We start from the raw sequence: 17,539 nt of genomic DNA on the forward strand, positions 1-17,539 counted from the left end.
TTGACTTATATAACTTCTGAGACTTTAAATTATCATGTGAAGATCCTCAGACAACAGGCTGGTGCTCGATTATTTGACTGCTGCACAAGGGGGAATGTGCTAGATAGTCGGCCCGGCCTGTTGTTCCTATATTGCTGATAATTTAAGTGAACCTATAGAAGAGCACATTAGAGAAATAAAAAGACTTAAGGAGGAATTAAGGAAACAACATAATGACCCTGAATATGATCTTGACACAAAGGTTAAACCTAGTTAACTGGTTCAAAGGTTTAGGAGGATGGGTTATGGGAATAATTGAAATGATAATACAAGGATTGTTGATAATTTTTGCTCTCTTTTTAGTTATCAAGTTATTTACATGGGCAATTCAGAAAATGTTATCCGCCTCCTGCTGTAAGAAGCCAGGTATGAGTGTTAACAAACACCACAGAAACATATGAACATTTATTATATGGACTGTCTCAGATTTGCAGGAAGGCTCAGATGAAGAAACCAAACAATATGACATAATGAATGATGTCTATTGATTATTAATGATATACTTTTATTTACTCTCTCTATCTCTCTCTCATTTAGTCTTTGTTTTTTCTTTGTGTGAACACATGTATACATAGCTATAGGGTTAGCTATTGGCAAAAATACTTGTACATACTACAGGAATGAAACTGCGGTTCCCACCCTATCATATCGTTAGGTTGGATATGATGAAGTAAGGTATATGTAGGTAGTTTTGTCTAGATAGGGACAGATAAGGCTTAATTAAGATGATCATTAGAAGGGAAATGTAAAATAAATTATGATCTTATTATTTCAGCAATATATAGCTTTCATAGAAATAGTTAATGTAAAAGTCAATTATACCCCATTCATACTGCCTGAAAAACCTGGGTTTTTGCCGGGGCAAGCCCAGACGACCCGGGCTTAGGTGCAGTATCAATGGTGTCAGTGAAAAATCTCGGGATTTAGACCCGGGACTTTTGGTGGGGTAATTCCCGTGTTGGCCCAGGTTAGCCTGCAGTATGAATGGTGAGACCAGGGTTTTTCAAGCTTCTCTCTTCAGGGAACTTGATTCTTGTTAGGCAGAAGCTTGATTGAAAAGAAACAAGTGTATTTAAACAAAAATGATTTTTCACTGACAACTACACCACCGATCAACTGGTCTCTTTGAGTCAGCTGACGATCCTGTGTGGCAGGTTAGGTGAGCGGGTACCTGCTACAAGGTAATTAGATAACTTTATTTCACTTCCATGAGGAACGCTAGACCGGTACTATTGCTTTCCACATAGACTACAACTTTGGACATTATTGGACATCCTTATTTATTGTTTCATTATGGGAATAGACTCAATTGAGTCACACATATATGTATGACATCTGAAGCTTATATCATTTCTTTCTTTTGTTTACTTTCTCATGTTGAGCAACATTTCTATTGATTTTAGATAAACCACAATACAGTTTTCATATAAAATATTAGTAGCAACAATAGATATGTAAAGGAAAACAAAAAACAAAAACACATTGGAAGTATGTTACCTCTAAAATACCTCCAGAGTCTAAAAAGACACTCAATGGGTGACTCTTGACCCCTAGTGAGGCATTAGGGGTATATGCCAAGACAGTTTGTGGTTAATAAGGTCACAGGTATACCTGTTACAGCTACCAGCAATTATCATAAGTTTACAGAACTAGTAGAAGAGGTCTTCACCTATAGCAGCCGCCTTTCCCATAGAACTTAATATACTAACAGGTACTCAGATGCCCTCAGGTCTTAAACTCAACGTAGTGCAAGCTTATGAGTAATACCACAGCACGGTAAAAGGAGGTAATGACAGAAGGTAACGATGGTCAGAACAAAGATCAGGGCTGGCAGACTACGTCATAAATTTTTAGCTGGTGAAAATTTTCGGGAGAGATACGCACAAGGATGAAGTCTTTGATTCCACTGGTCCTTTTCGAAGAGAATAGAACCAGCCCCAAAATCTGAAGCATCCACGACAATAAAAGGTAAATCTGGGTTCGGATGCCTGAGGAATGGAGAAGAGGTAAAAGAGATTTTGAGGACTGCAAAACTGCCATTGCTGTTGGAAACCAATTAGCAGTATCAGCTCCTTTATGATTGAGAGCGGTAATTGGTACCATTAACAATAAGAATGAGTGAAAGATTCTTTTATAATAATTGGCAAAACCAAGAAATCTCTGTATGGCCTTTATGTTGGTGGGAAGCACCCAGTCCTAGACTACACTGACTTTGTCAGGATCCATAGAGAACCCACTAGAGGAGATGACATAACCCAGGAATGTCACACGGGTAACTTCGAATACACACTTTTCAAGTTTCGCGTATAACTGATGTCGCTGAAGTTTCTGGGGCACCTCCCGGACATGCTGACTGTGCTGAACCAAAGATTATGAGTAAATCAAAATTTCATCCAAATAAACCATGACAAATTTGGCTAAGAATTCCCGCAGCATGTCATTGATAAGATCCTGAATGACTGCAGGGGCATTGCAGAGGCCAAATGGCATGACCAAGTATTCATAATACCACCAGTGGGTATTAAAGGCTGTCTTCCACTCATCTCCCTCTCTTATCCGTACCAAATTATAGGCACCCAGCAGATCAATTTTGGAGAAAACAATAGCCAAACTGAGCTGATCGAAAAGTACAGAGATAAGGGGAAGGGGATTCGTGTTGTTGGCTGTAATTTTGTTCAAACTACGAAAAACAATGCACGGTCTCAAACTGCCTTCCTTCTTGGCTACATAGAAGCATCCGGCCCCTACCGGAGATTTAGATGAGTATGAACCTCTTCAGTAGATTCTCTTCCACACTCTGCTCCATTGATTGAGTCTCAGGAATTGAAAGGGCATAAAGACGTCCTTCAGGCAATGTAGACCAAGGAATAATGTCAATTGCGCAGTCATATTCCCGATGAGGAAGAAGACTGTCTTTTCTTTTCTTAGAAAATACATCTTGAAAAGCCTGATATGGAGCAGGAAGAATTTCCAGAGTGGGCCGCAGAGCTTGGAGAGGCAAAGTCAAGCAGGAGGAGGAACACTGATGACTCCAGCGAATGATCCCATTTCTTCCAATCGATGAGAGGATTATGACTTTGAAGCCAAGGATGCCCCAAAATCAAAGGAGCAGTAGGGCACGAGATTAAATAGAATGAGAGGGTCTCATGATGGAGGATACCCACTAACAATTGCAAAGGTGGAGTCCTGGCCAAAATCTAAACCACAGACAGTAACGCTAGACTCCAACTTAATATGGAATTCCAAGTGTCCGAGATAACTCAAGGTCAAGGAAGTTACCGGCTGCACCGCTCTCAAGAAATGCTGAAACATCAAAGCACCATAGGTGAGCTGAGCTGGAACCAAAAAATTATTTTTTGAAGAGATTATATGAAGACCTAGGCGCACCTCTTCACAAACACATAGACCTTGTCTATTCCTGGCTTGTTAGGACAAGCTCAAAGCAGGTGGCCCTTTTTGCCACAATACATGCAAAGGCCCAGGGAGTGTCGTCTGAAACGTTATACCAAAGATAGATGGTAGAGGCCTAAATGCATGGGCTCAGGAATGTCTGATGGTGCAGAGTGAGAGGTTAGTGGAGAGCCGAAGGAGACAGTGGTATCCATCTCCGGTTTACTTTCTTGATTACCAACTACATCATGTTCTCCAGCGAAGTTGGTATAGGGTACTGCTCCTAAGAATCTTTGATTTGTTTAGAGACCTAGGCGGATTTGACTCCGAAGTTCCGGGTCGTTCCACTCACTGTCAGTGGATCATCACCTAAACTCCGCACAATAGTCTTCAACAGTGCGTCTGCCTTGCTATAGGGCCCTGAGATGGGACTCTACCGAGGCTACCCTGTCCAGGTCATCATAGAGAAGACCCAAGACATTAAATAATGTCGACTGCAGAGAGGGGGTCGTAGGAGGACGACTGAACGCCCAGGACTGAGGGTGACCTTGGAGAAAAGAGATTACGATGCCAACACTTTACTTCTCTGAAACAGAAGAACGTGGTGTTAAGCGAAATTAGAGCTTACAACTTTCTTTAAAGTTGTGGAACAAGGCTCTTTCACCAGAGATACGATCTGGTAGTTTCAATTTGGGCTCCACTATGGGACCGGGCTTGAGAGGTCCTAGAGGCTTCTTCTTGCGCAGACAACCGGTGCAACAGTCCTTGAACCATCTGTGACAGGGTTTGTATCTGTCCTGCCAAAGCTTGGGCTGGAGAAGGATTCTTTCCACTGTCATCCATGGATAATTCCCTCCAACCACTTCACTGGCCAATTATAATGTCAGGGCTACCAGCTAATATTGTAGGCTTACAAAACTAGTAACATAGGTCTTCACCTATAGTAGTTGTCTTTCCTGTAAAGCTTGATATGCTCACAGGTACTCAGATGCCCCCAGGTCTTAAACTCAACGTAGTACAAGATAATGAGTAACGCCACAGCACGGTACTAGGAGGCAATGACAGAAGGTAACAATGGTCGGGAACAAGGCAGGGTCCAAGGGCAGAAGCAAGCAGCATTGTCAAGTTTAGGCAAATATCAGGACTGGCAGCAAACAAGGGTATCTGAATCACAAAAAAAGTTCAGGGCCATGAGCAAATAATCAGAAGTTCAGGAATAGAAGCCAAAGGTCATATACAGAAAGTAATCCAGAAGTCAGGCACAGAGTACAGGAGCAGGTCAGCAGCCAGGAACTGAACGCTATAACCGGCAGGGAGGATCAGCTCTCCCTGACTTAAATATATGGAAGGACCAATCAGAGAGTGGGAGGCACAGCCTGAGACAATAATTAACTTGATTGCCTTTGCACATGCCCCCAGACCAGAGGTGACATCCCAATCTCCATAGAAATGGCCTGGACACAGGCAGCCTGAGACAGTGAGTCATGGAGGCTAGGGGAACCGCAGCTGATCATGACAATACTTGTGTCTGCAAACATAATTTTACCAATGTTATCTAGCCAGGTAGTCCTGTGGAAAACAGGATTTATTTAAATATGCAAATCTACAGTATCCAACAAGCAAAATCAATAATCTCAAGGCAAAGAATTGTCCAGTGCAAGTATCAAACGATTGCAATCCAAATCATAAAGGGAGCAAGGTCCCGTGAAAGCATCTAGTTCAGATTCCAACACAATACTATTAAAGTAATTCTATCGTTTTCAAATAAGCATTGCCCAATCGATTGTATGTGTTTCCAATGCACAAAGTGATTTATTTTAGCAGATGTAAAAAGTTAACAATTCAATACATTATTAAATAATACAGTACAGTACAGCACAGCCAATACCAAAAGATACATACATACCGCGCTCTTATTGCATGCATTCGCTGCGCATCCACGGGACCCAATGGACAGTATATCTGCTTAGAATAATGTGTCAGAGTTGACTACAGACCGTGGGGGAGCAGCTATGATTATATACAGTACAGTGTTACACAGTGAACAATAGAGATGAGGTAGCTTGCTTCTATAGGTCCAGACAAAGGGTGGCTCCAGGGTAAACAGGTCATAGGCTGATTTAATCTAAGGAATCCAAAGGTGGGGGCCATCTCTCCAGGGGGTCTGCTCCTTTCATAGCCAGCATTATACAAAGGTTTATTCCCTAATATCCATAACTAAAGTATGCAATGTGCGATCTCTTCGCCGACTGCACCGGACAGCTGCTGATGAATAGGGGATCAATATGATATCAGGCATGACACCTTTCCTATAACCTTAACCTTTAATAACACTAAAATGTACATATAATCATATTATATAAACTAATAATAAACCAAATACTATTTGCTCTTAAATTACAGTGTAACGGAACCAATATGAATATGAATTATATAGATAACTAAATGTTGTAATGCGAGTGTGTGCGTGCGTATTTTACCGTGCCATCGCACCACGTGCTGTGTTAGGTGGCGTACGGATCTGTGTTACGTGGCGTACGCATCGCAATCGCACGGCAAAACAGTATTAACCAATATACTTTCGTGCATCCAATTATACGACTTCGACAATACACAAGCACAGGCCCAAACAGGAAATGAAATCCAAGATGGAATCTTCATGAAACAGTCCTGGCTATCTTGGACGAGGGCTATTTTATGGGCAAGTTCATAACACTCAAACTTAACAAGGCCCAAACTGAACCGGTGGTATTCATTTACAGATGGTATTTACACCAACAACGACGGGGCCTACAGAAAAAAAAAAAACCTGTAAAAACTACAAGAATATAAGTCTGTATTATATTCTTGTCATGTTTACAGTTATCGGGTTTTTTTTGTAGGTCTCGTCATTGTCGGTGTAAATACCATCGGGTAAACGTACCCAACCCAACTGAACTTATTGTCTTCCCTCCATCAAGAGTCTCCTCCCCTCCCGACCTCTCTCACTATTGACAACACTACTATCACATCCGTTCCCCAAAATTTGCTGCCTGCGTGTCATTTTTGACTTCTCTCTCTCCTACCAGTCCTCCACTAACCATTTCACCATGAAATATACCTCACCCTCTTTCATTCTCCATCTCTCCCACTGGTGCTTCTTGCCCTCAGATTAATTACATTGGCTCACTCCCATGTGTCAACTGTTTGTCAGCCCTTCTCCCTTTAGATTATAAACTGTAGTAAACAGGGCTCTCTTCCCTCCTTTTCTCATTTAGAAATAAATATCAGGTTCTGGGCGCTAATCAGTATGGAATGTATGACAGGATGGATAGGTGAAGTGAGATATAATAGGTATTTATTGTAACATGGTTTACATTAAACACATTCCGGACGGAAAATATTGTGCATTCAATTGCACCAAATGTGTGTTATAAATGGCACATAAAAAAATCACAAAAAATTGTTATTGTATACAGGAGCTCAAAAAAACAACAAAAAACAAATAACAAAAAGCAAAAACACAGAACAAAAACCATGGAAAAAGAGCTGGTTACAGGAAAATAGTCTCAGTCCTGGCTTAGCAATAAGCCCGCTAAGTGTGCTATAAGCCCTTATAGATATAGCGTTGATAAATGAGAAGTGTTGTCCAACGGACCAATATAAATGTCCAAAAAAGTCAAACAAATGGTCCAGGGTGACTTACATAGTGTCGTTCGGCAGAAAGGGTTGTTCACGGAGCGAGGATTTCTCCTGGCATGCGGCAGCGTCTCTTGTCCCTCGGTTGTGGATTGTGAGAATTGCAGGCACGCAGCCTGTGTATACAGCGGAGGTAGTGTATGCACGCTCTCTTGTTTACTTCGCGCCCAACCAATGCCTGATCAGTGATGTTTAAATGAATGGAAATCTAGCACGCTAGATAAAAAGTCCTTGGATGGAAGATAGATGTCGATATGTAACCAACGCGTTTGGCTCGTGGCTAGAATGCCGGTGAGCTTCCTCAGGGATTGGTGTGTCAATGCTGGTCTTCTTACCAGTATATATATATATAGTTCGGATGTTTGCAATTAGGCATCAGTGATTTCACATGATTACCGGGGGCTCAGCTGAAAACAATGAAGCGTGTGTATCAGGGAGATACTTCTATATACAGATGAATAATCGCAGTTCATGGGTTTTGCGGGTATTATACACCCCACATAAAAAAGTCTAATGTTGGCATAGTGACAAGTGTTATCGTGGTATAGATCTGTATCCGTAGTGGGTATTCCAACAAACGGACAATCTCATAAATAAATTGAAACAATCAAATGAATAAATTAAGTCTCTGGATAGTTGTAGATTACCAGTGATAAAACATAGTTGGGTCCGTTCATGAACACAATTCCGTGTATTCCAATATGAACAGCTGATTCATGAATCACGTGGGACAGTAGGATCAGTAAATAAGTCTCTAATTGAGTATGATATATACCAGTAATGTAAACCTTGTTAAATGGTAAGTGTGGTCATACACTAAAGGTGGGACAATAAGTCCTGTGACAAATGTACAAATATGTACAGACTGATCCTAGTTGATTATAATATTAGAGTAAGGTGGCAGGGTTAGAACAATAGATATAGTGGGGATCTATGAGTTCAAAAAATATCCCAAATCGAAATCTATATTCAGTCCCTTTGGAGTCAGGGTTTTAAGATTAAAAATTCACCTGGCTTCTTCTTTCGAAATGAGTGACACATAATCACCACCTCTCCATGGATTAGTGACTTTGCAAATCCATAAATACTGGAGGGTGGTATGGTCATGATTATGATGTTTAAGGAAGTGGGCAGATACGGTGTGATTCTCTGACTTGTTCCTAATATTGCGTAGGTGTTCAGAAATTCTGACGTGTAATTTCCGAATGGTGCGTCCAACATACTGGAGGCCACAGGGGCACTCCAGTAGGTAGACCACACCCATAGTGTCAGAAGTGATTTTGGTTTGGATTTTATACGATTCCCCTGTAGTGTTGGATCTGAAGGTGGTAGTAGGTTTCAGTCCCTTATGGTTAGTCGTTACACAGGCCTGACACCTATTGCAGAAATAAAAACCCCCACTCTTCTCTCCAAGCCAGCTTTGTTGTTGTTCTTTCTTTGTTGTGGGAATGCAGCATTTTACTAATTTTGTGTTGAGGGAGTCAGATTTTCTATAAATGATCTTGGGATGATCTGGGAGGATACCCTTCAGGTGGTCATCCATCTGCAGTATATGCCAGTGTTTTCTTACAATCTGTTCAAGTTCCCTATGATTGGAACTGTACTTAGTGATGAATGCAGGTGGTAATGGATCATCCGTATTCATATTTGAGATTTTGGATTGGAGTAAGGTTTCCCTCTCTAGCCCTTTGACTTCTTCAAAGGCAATGTTGACAGTGTCCCTATCGTAATTCTGTTCGAGTAATCTCTCTTTCAAAATTGTGGATTGTTCCTCGTATAGAGCCAGATTAGAACAGTTCCGCCTGGGAATATTGGTGAGCCATCTTTTTAGGTGGCCACTAGTGGCTGGAATAAAAGAATTACAGTCCACCGGTTTTAAGAAGGTCTTAGTCTGGATGTGGTTATCTACTATGGCTATATCTAAGTCTAGAAACTCCACCCTGGTATCACTGATCTGAGCAGTAAAACGGAGGTGGATGTCATTCCTATTAAGATAATCAAGGAACTCTTGGAGCATGTCCATGCTTCCCGTCCATATGCACAGGACATCATCAATGTATCTATACCAACCCAAGATGTGTGGACTATATGGGTTGTTATGCCAAATGGTGGTATTTTCCCAATGGGCCATGAACAGGTTTGCGTAACTGGGCGCGAATTTCGCGCCCATTGCAGTTCCGTGAACCTGTTCATAGTAGCCTCCATTGAACCAAAAATAGTTATGGTGCAGAGTAAAGTTAATAGCCTGCATGATAAATTGAATTTGCTCAGGGGGGATGTCTGTCTCTGTGGAGAGGATGTGTTCAACGTGCTCACATCCTGTCTTGTGATCTATGATAGTATATAGGGAACAGACATCGCATGTCATTAATAAATATCCAGTTTGCCATTCTATATTCTGTAGAATTTGTAGAACATGCCTGGTGTCTTTTAGATAACTCCTCTGGTTACTGACTGCCAGTTGCAGAAAGGTGTCAATGTAGCTGGAAAGGTGTGTGGTGCGGGATTCTATTCCAGAAATAATAGGTCGACCGGGTGGATTGGTAATGGACTTATGGATCTTGGGCAAGCAGTAAATAACAGGCAATCTTGGATGTTGGTTCAGTAAGAACTGATACTCAGTTTTGGTGAGTATTCCTTTTTCTAATGCTCCATTCAGGAGTACAGTGAGTTCTTGTTTGTATTGCTGAGTGGGATTTCCAGGTAGGGTTTTGTACGTGGAAGTGTCTTTGAGCTGATTCTCTAGTTCGGTGAGATATGTGGTTTGATCAAGGAGGGTGATTCCACCCCCCTTGTCAGCCGGTTTAATAACCATATTTTTATTTGATTGGAGGTCCTTCAGTGCTCCCCTTTCTGATTTAGTAATGTTGTTTGGGTTAAACTTAGGTTTGATACTGAGTTTGTCAAGATCACTCTCTACCAGCTTCTGAAAGGTTTCAAGATAGGGACCCTTACAGTGCACGGGAAAGAAAGTGGACTTGTTTTTCAATTGGGTGTGTTTGAATGTAATGGGTTCTCCAGATGGCTTAGGTATGTCCATGTGGGAACCGGGTTTGTAATTAAGAAAAAACTTTTTAAGAGTGAGATTCCTAATAAATTTGTGTAAATCTATATAGGTCTCAAACTTGTTGAGTTGCCTATTGGGTGCAAATTTTAGGCCTTTGCTGAGAAGATCGGTTTCGGATTTGGTAAGCACTTGGCTACTCAAATTGAATATGCTATTGGTACCAATTTCCATTTCTCTTATTGGTTTCGATGTTTATTTCTTTATTTTTGTTTTGGGTCTTGCTCCTCCTCTCTCTATGGCCCTTTGTTCCTCCCCTTGTGCCTCTTGGGATGGGGATCTTTCTTTTCTTTTCCTGATGCTCATTGGGCTCGGGGGTGTTTGGGTGGTGCCTTGGGCTAGTACTAAAAAATGATCTATCAGCTCATCTACATCAGGTTCTTCCAATTCGATATTATCCTGGTGTGGGTCTACATGTTTCAGTTTGTCCAATAGTGCGGACTGGTCCTGGGAAAGTATTTGACGTGCTTGTTTTATGCCTCTCTTATATCCCTCTTTCACATTCTTTTCATGATTTTGTTTCTTCAAAGGCGCTTAAATGAGATCTTTGTTCGGTCCCAAATTCCGTTGGTCTACTGGTTGATAAACCCTATCATGATCTATATATCTGGGTGGATGTTTAATTAGTGGAGACTTCTGTGCTTGTGTACGATAGGGCTTCTTGGTGGGTGTATGAATGTGATGAGTATATGGTTTGTGTGGTTTGAATTGCTTCCTCTGTTGTGATGTGTTGGGCGATGGCCCTCTTAATTTCGGAGGTATGTGATAACCATACTCCAGATCTTTAAGATTCCTCTGGAATTTTTTCTCCTTAATCCTAATAATGTCCTCCTCAATGCCCTGGAGTTAACAGGTGGTAAGTCTCTCTAGGTTTTTGAAATCCTCCAGGTGTTCTATAGGTTTGAGTTTCTCCCGTATGAGACTCAATTCCTCATCTATTTTCTTGAGAGAGGAAGTCCTATTGTTGATGATAAGGCTCATAAGTGAGTGGGAACATGTATCTAAAATGCTGTTCCATTTATTGAGAAATTCTTTATCGTCAAGCGAGTATGTAGGAATCTTTTTAATTCTCAGACCTCTAGGGATGATGCTATTTTCGATATATTTAGTTAGTGTGGTGGATTCCCACCAGTATTTGATTTCTAAGGTGAGAAGTTTTTCATATCTGGTGTAATAGGAACAGAAATTGTCATCATTCACTATTGGGGCTAGCACTCTTTCTTTCTTGGAAAAAATGTCATCTGCCCTAATTAGTCTATCATTCCTAATACTGTGTATCATGCCTGATGTAGGTATCTTGTGTTGATGGTGGAGGTTGCTGCTAACCCAGGGATTAAATAAACAATGGATATAGACAGATAGGGTGGGTTGTGCTACCACTAAATGTGTGACGCAGCCAAAAAACGAACCTGAAGGTGTACAGGAGGGAATCCTTACCGTCCCAAGGGGAAACTGGGTTAGAAATAAATATCAGGTTCTGGGCGCTAATCAGTATGGAATGTATGACAGGATGGATAGGTGAAGTGAGATATAATAGGTATTTATTGTAACATGGTTTACATTAAACACATTCCGGACGGAAAATATTGTGCATTCAATTGCACCAAATGTGTGTTATAAATGGCACATAAAAAATCACAAAAAATTGTTATTGTATACAGGAGCTCAAAAAAACAACAAAAAACAAATAACAAAAAGCAAAAACACAGAACAAAAACCATGGAAAAAGAGCTGGTTACAGGAAAATAGTCTCAGTCCTGGCTTAGCAATAAGCCCGCTAAGTGTGCTATAAGCCCTTATAGATATAGCGTTGATAAATGAGAAGTGTTGTCCAACGGACCAATATAAATGTCCAAAAAAGTCAAACAAATGGTCCAGGATGACTTACATAGTGTCGTTCGGCAGAAAGGGTTGTTCACGGAGCGAGGATTTCTCCTGGGATGCGGCAGCGTCTCTTGTCCCTCGGTTGTGGATTGTGAGAATTGCAGGCACGCAGCCTGTGTATACAGCGGAGGTAGCGTATGCACGCTCTCTTGTTTACTTCGCGCCCAACCAATGCCTGATCATTGATGTTTAAATGAATGGAAATCTAGCACGCTAGATAAAAAGTCCTTGGATGGAAGATAGATGTCGATATGTAACCAACGCGTTTCGCTCGTGGCTAGAATGCCGGTGAGCTTCCTCAGGGATTGGTGTGTCAATGCTGGTCTTCTTACCAGTATATATATATATAGTTCGGATGTTTGCAATTAGGCATCAGTGATTTCACATGATTACCGGGGGCTCAGCTGAAAACAATGAAGCGTGTGTATCAGGGAGATACTTCTATATACAGATGAATAATAGCAGTTCATGGGTTTTGCGGGTATTATACGCCCCACATAAAAAAGTCTAATGTTGGCATAGTGACAAGTGTTATCGTGGTATAGATCTGTATCCGTAGTGGGTATTCCAACAAACGGACAATCTCATAAATAAATTGAAACAATCAAATGAATAAATTAAGTCTCTGGATAGTTGTAGATTACCAGTGATAAAACATAGTTGGGTCCGTTCATGAACACAATTCCGTGTATTCCAATATGAACAGCTGATTCATGAATCACGTGGGACAGTAGGATCAGTAAATAAGTCTCTAAGTGAGTATGATATATACCAGTAATGTAAACCTTGTTAAATGGTAAGTGTGGTCATACACTAAAGGTGGGACAATAAGTCCTGTGACAAATGTACAAATATGTACAGACTGATCCTAGTTGATTATAATATTAGAGTAAGGTGGCAGGGTTAGAACAATAGATATAGTGGGTATCTATGAGTTCAAAAAATATCCCAAATCGAAATCTATATTCAGTCCCTTTGGAGTCAGGGTTTTAAGATTAAAAATTCACCTGTCTTCTTCTTTCGAAATGAGTGACACATAATCACCACCTCTCCATGGATTAGTGACTTTGCAAATCCCTAAATACTGGAGGGTGGTATGGTCATGATTATGATGTTTAAGGAAGTGGGCAGATACGGTGTGATTCTCTGACTTGTTCCTAATATTGCGTAGGTGTTCAGAAATTCTGACGTGTAATTTCCGAATGGTGCGTCCAACATACTGGAGGCCACAGGGGCACTCCAGTAGGTAGACCACACCCATAGTGTCAGAAGTGATTTTGGTTTGGATTTTATACGATTCCCCTGTAGTGTTGGATCTGAAGGTGGTAGTAGGTTTCAGTCCCTTATGGTTAGTCGTTACACAGGCCTGACACCTATTGCAGAAATAAAAACCCCCACTCTTCTCTCCAAGCCAGCTTTGTTGTTGTTCTTTCTTTGTTGTGGGAATGCAGCATTTTACTAATTTTGTGTTGAGGGAGTCAGATTTTCTATAAATGATCTTGGGATGATCTGGGAGGATACCCTTCAGGTGGTCATCCATCTGCAGTATATGCCAGTGTTTTCTTACAATCTGTTCAAGTTCCCTATGATTGGAACTGTACTTAGTGATGAATGCAGGTGGTAATGGATCATCCGTATTCATATTTGAGATTTTGGATTGGAGTAAGGTTTCCCTCTCTAGCCCTTTGACTTCTTCAAAGGCAATGTTGACAGTGTCCCTATCGTAATTCTGTTCGAGTAATCTCTCTTTCAAAATTGTGGATTGTTCCTCGTATAGAGCCAGATTAGAACAGTTCCGCCTGGGAATATTGGTGAGCCATCTTTTTAGGTGGCCACTAGTGGCTGGAATAAAAGAATTACAGTCCACCGGTTTTAAGAAGGTCTTAGTCTGGATGTGGTTATCTACTATGGCTATATCTAAGTCTAGAAACTCCACCCTGGTATCACTGATCTGAGCAGTAAAACGGAGGTGGATGTCATTCCTATTAAGATAATCAAGGAACTCTTGGAGCATGTCCATGCTTCCCGTCCATATGCACAGGACATCATCAATGTATCTATACCAACCCAAGATGTGTGGACTATATGGGTTGTTATGCCAAATGGTGGTATTTTCCCAATGGGCCATGAACAGGTTTGCGTAACTGGGCGCGAATTTCGCGCCCATTGCAGTTCCGTGAACCTGTTCATAGTAGCCTCCATTGAACCAAAAATAGTTATGGTGCAGAGTAAAGTTAATAGCCTGCATGATAAATTGAATTTGCTCAGGGGGGATGTCTGTCTCTGTGGAGAGGATGTGTTCAACGTGCTCACATCCTGTCTTGTGATCTATGATAGTATATAGGGAACAGACATCGCATGTCATTAATAAATATCCAGTTTGCCATTCTATATTCTGTAGAATTTGTAGAACATGCCTGGTGTCTTTTAGATAACTCCTCTGGTTACTGACTGCCAGTTGCAGAAAGGTGTCAATGTAGCTGGAAAGGTGTGTGGTGCGGGATTCTATTCCAGAAATAATAGGTCGACCGGGTGGATTGGTAATGGACTTATGGATCTTGGGCAAGCAGTAAATAACAGGCAATCTTGGATGTTGGTTCAGTAAGAACTGATACTCAGTTTTGGTGAGTATTCCTTTTTCTAATGCTCCATTCAGGAGTACAGTGAGTTCTTGTTTGTATTGCTGAGTGGGATTTCCAGGTAGGGTTTTGTACGTGGAAGTGTCTTTGAGCTGATTCTCTAGTTCGGTGAGATATGTGGTTTGATCAAGGAGGGTGATTCCACCCCCCTTGTCAGCCGGTTTAATAACCATATTTTTATTTGATTGGAGGTCCTTCAGTGCTCCCCTTTCTGATTTAGTAATGTTGTTTGGGTTAAACTTAGGTTTGATACTGAGTTTGTCAAGATCACTCTCTACCAGCTTCTGAAAGGTTTCAAGATAGGGACCCTTACAGTGCACGGGAAAGAAAGTGGACTTGTTTTTCAATTGGGTGTGTTTGAATGTAATGGGTTCTCCAGATGGCTTAGGTATGTCCATGTGGGAACCGGGTTTGTAATTAAGAAAAAACTTTTTAAGAGTGAGATTCCTAATAAATTTGTGTAAATCTATATAGGTCTCAAACTTGTTGAGTTGCCTATTGGGTGCAAATTTTAGGCCTTTGCTGAGAAGATCGATTTCGGATTTGGTAAGCACTTGGCTACTCAAATTGAATATGCTATTGGTACCAATTTCCATTTCTCTTATTGGTTTCGATGTTTATTTCTTTATTTTTGTTTTGGGTCTTGCTCCTCCTCTCTCTATGGCCCTTTGTTCCTCCCCTTGTGCCTCTTGGGATGGGGATCTTTCTTTTCTTTTCCTGATGCTCATTGGGCTCGGGGGTGTTTGGGTGGTGCCTTGGGCTAGTACTAAAAAATGATCTATCAGCTCATCTACATCAGGTTCTTCCAATTCGATATTATCCTGGTGTGGGTCTACATGTTTCAGTTTGTCCAATAGTGCGGACTGGTCCTGGGAAAGTATTTGACGTGCTTGTTTTATGCCTCTCTTATATCCCTCTTTCACATTCTTTTCATGATTTTGTTTCTTCAAAGGCGCTTAAATGAGATCTTTGTTCGGTCCCAAATTCCGTTGGTCTACTGGTTGATAAACCCTATCATGATCTATATATCTGGGTGGATGTTTAATTAGTGGAGACTTCTGTGCTTGTGTACGATAGGGCTTCTTGGTGGGTGTATGAATGTGATGAGTATATGGTTTGTGTGGTTTGAATTGCTTCCTCTGTTGTGATGTGTTGGGCGATGGCCCTCTTAATTTCGGAGGTATGTGATAACCATACTCCAGATCTTTAAGATTCCTCTGGAATTTTTTCTCCTTAATCCTAATAATGTCCTCCTCAATGCCCTGGAGTTAACAGGTGGTAAGTCTCTCTAGGTTTTTGAAATCCTCCAGGTGTTCTATAGGTTTGAGTTTCTCCCGTATGAGACTCAATTCCTCATCTATTTTCTTGAGAGAGGAAGTCCTATTGTTGATGATAAGGCTCATAAGTGAGTGGGAACATGTATCTAAAATGCTGTTCCATTTATTGAGAAATTCTTTATCGTCAAGCGAGTATGTAGGAATCTTCTTAATTCTCAGACCTCTAGGGATGATGCTATTTTCGATATATTTAGTTAGTGTGGTGGATTCCCACCAGTATTTGATTTCTAAGGTGAGAAGTTTTTCATATCTGGTGTAATAGGAACAGAAATTGTCATCATTCACTATTGGGGCTAGCACTCTTTCTTTCTTGGAAAAAATGTCATCTGCCCTAATTAGTCTATCATTCCTAATACTGTGTATCATGCCTGATGTAGGTATCTTGTGTTGATGGTGGAGGTTGCTGCTAACCCAGGGATTAAATAAACAATGGATATAGACAGATAGGGTGGGTTGTGCTACCACTAAATGTGTGACGCAGCCAAAGAACGAACCTGAAGGTGTACAGTAGGGAATCCTTACCGTCCCAAGGGGAAACTGGGTTAGAAATAAATATCAGGTTCTGGGCGCTAATCAGTATGGAATGTATGACAGGATGGATAGGTGAAGTGAGATATAATAGGTATTTATTGTAACATGGTTTACATTAAACACATTCCGGACGAAAATATTGTGCATTCAATTGCACCAAATGTGTGTTATAAATGGCACATAAAAAAATCACAAAAAATTGTTATTGTATACAGGAGCTCAAAAAAACAACAAAAAACAAATAACAAAAAGCAAAAACACAGAACAAAAACCATGGAAAAAGAGCTGGTTACAGGAAAATAGTCTCAGTCCTGGCTTAGCAATAAGCCCGCTAAGTGTGCTATAAGCCCTTATAGATATAGCGTTGATAAATGAGAAGTGTTGTCCAACGGACCAATATAAATGTCCAAAAAAGTCAAACAAATGGTCCAGGATGACTTACATAGTGTCGTTCGGCAGAAAGGGTTGTTCACGGAGCGAGGATTTCTCCTGGGATGCGGCAGCGTCTCTTGTCCCTCGGTTGTGGATTGTGAGAATTGCAGGCACGCAGCCTGTGTATACAGCGGAGGTAGCGTATGCACGCTCTCTTGTTTACTTCGCGCCCAACCAATGCCTGATCAGTGATGTTTAAATGAATGGAAATCTAGCACGCTAGATAAAAAGTCCTTGGATGGAAGATAGATGTCGATATGTAACCAACGCGTTTCGCTCGTGGCTAGAATGCCGGTGAGCTTCCTCAGGGATTGGTGTGTCAATGCTGGTCTTCTTACCAGTATATATATATATAGTTCGGATGTTTGCAATTAGGCATCAGTGATTTCACATGTTTACCGGGGGCTCAGCTGAAAACAATGAAGCGTGTGTATCAGGGAGATACTTCTATATACAGATGAATAATAGCAGTTCATGGGTTTTGCGGGTATTATACGCCCCACATAAAAAAGTCTAATGTTGGCATAGTGACAAGTGTTATTGTG

Source organism: Mixophyes fleayi, chromosome 5, assembly GCF_038048845.1.
Source record: "Mixophyes fleayi isolate aMixFle1 chromosome 5, aMixFle1.hap1, whole genome shotgun sequence".
Lineage (NCBI taxonomy): Eukaryota > Metazoa > Chordata > Amphibia > Anura > Limnodynastidae > Mixophyes > Mixophyes fleayi.